We start from the raw sequence: 2,070 nt of genomic DNA on the forward strand, positions 1-2,070 counted from the left end.
GTAATATTCATATAAATTACATGAATACTTACCAAGATGGACATTCTGATATTTTGTGTGCAGGATTAAAGGTGGGGTAAGCGAATTTTCAAAAGCGCTTTAGAAAACTGATTTGGGCCGAATAGCAAAACAAACTTGTAGCCAATCAGCAGTAAGGGGTGTGTCTACTCATGATGTGGAGGAGAGAGTGTTCAGTGCACAGGACGGACATTAGCCCAGCCGAGCAACAGAAAGGTAGAGATGGCGGATAAAAAACAAAAGAGGAAAACCTCTGCGGAACAAAAGAAGACTTAAGGCAAGAAGTAGGACCCGTGTAAATATCGGATCAGCTTCCCAGCGCTGGAGAGAACTCAAGGAGCGGAAGGCCTGTGATCGGACGCCGAGGTTGCTTTGTTTCTTCTCGATAGGTGAGTAACACCGTGTCTGCGCCGCAACAGCTAAAGTCTGTCTAGTACACTGGACGCGACAAAGCGACCATTGAAAATCATTTGAAATTTGTGTCAATGCATCATGAATAGAACGCAGCAGCAGTTTTCTGTCGTGTCGTGTCGTGTCGTGCTGCGCCGCATCCAGTGTAGACCATAGATATGTATATATACAGTATATATCTATGGTGTAGACAGCATCACTGATTATAATGAGTTCCATAGTAATTTGTCGCGCCGCGCCACTCGCATCCAAGCGGCAACCTCCCGGTCTCTCGCTTGAAGCCAATATGGAAGTGACTAAAACTGCAATTCATCGACTGACCGCTAGAGGCTGGCTCCGAAAGGGAGTCAGTCCCATAGACTCCCCATGTTAAAATGCCCAACTTTACAGCAGAAAAAAAATGTTTACAACCTGGTACAAAAAGTGCTTTTGGTCTATATAGGTAATTTTGCCCTTCATAACAACTGTGAGGGGGGTGAATTTTTTTATAACTCATCCATTTAAATTATATTAAGCCTTAAAGTTCTGCATTTATTTGCAATGTTCGCTAACATTAAAGGATGCAATGTCTTGGCATATCGCTGTCATGGCATTTGACTCCTCACACGTGCAGAAGTGGGCAGCCCAAGACTGAGAGTTGGCATCTGCATTATAAAAAGAAAAAAAACTTTAAAGATTATTTACGATTAATTATTGTTGCCAAGTTATCTAGTCGTTGCTTGTTTACATAGCCTATTGTTTTTACATCGAACTGAATGAAAAAAGCTTAACCTATAAGAACGACTTGTGGATTGATGTGAACGCCAGCAGGAATAATGTTCAGAATGATTGTGAATTAAACATCTCCGATGACGTTCATTGCGATGTTTTTTATCAAGTTACAAGAAAAGCTAGGAAACGGATTTCATTGCGAACAGTAATTGATTTTATGTGATGCGCTGTCATGGCATTTGACTCCTCACACGTGCAGAAGTGGGCAGCCCAAGACTGAGAGTTGGCATCTGCATTATAAAAAGAAAAAAAACTTTAAAGATTATTTACGATTAATTATTGTTGCCAAGTTATCTAGTCGTTGCTTGTTTACAGTGCTTTGTTATATGGAGCAGTTTGTCAGATCGCGATGTATCTAATTTGTTTGTCTAAAGAACTGCCGACAGATGTATGAAAGTACACAAGTCACACCGTAATTTAAACGCGGCAGACTTTAATGGACAGTAAAACAAAGGCAGAATACAGTACAACTCTAGGCTGGCACAGTAATATTGACGAACGGCTAAACAAATGAAGAGCACCGTAACTTAATTTGAGCGATCTAAAACAAAGTCAAAGAGTGGTAACTGATGATACTGTATTCGGTCTTGGTTTCTCCTGGGCTTTTCTCCAAGATACTTATGCACATGATAAAGGAGGTCTTGTCCCAAAATTATCAATAACTCATTTTCAACCGAAAACGAAGTTATGGTGTTTTGTCTTTGCACGGCAGCACTGCTGTCACCATAGACGGGCGTGGTTTCAGCAACTAGCACCTCAGCTTCACCCACGTCCCGCCTTTTTGCCCATTTTCGATTATCCGGGAGTGACGTGCAGTGACGCGCCGCCAAGATGGCGGCGGTCGGCTCCGCCCACTTTAGGCTTCAAAAA

Source organism: Sinocyclocheilus grahami, unplaced genomic scaffold (genome assembly GCF_001515645.1).
Source record: "Sinocyclocheilus grahami isolate Dianchi unplaced genomic scaffold, SAMN03320097.WGS_v1.1 scaffold34.1, whole genome shotgun sequence".
Classification (NCBI taxonomy): domain Eukaryota; kingdom Metazoa; phylum Chordata; class Actinopteri; order Cypriniformes; family Cyprinidae; genus Sinocyclocheilus; species Sinocyclocheilus grahami.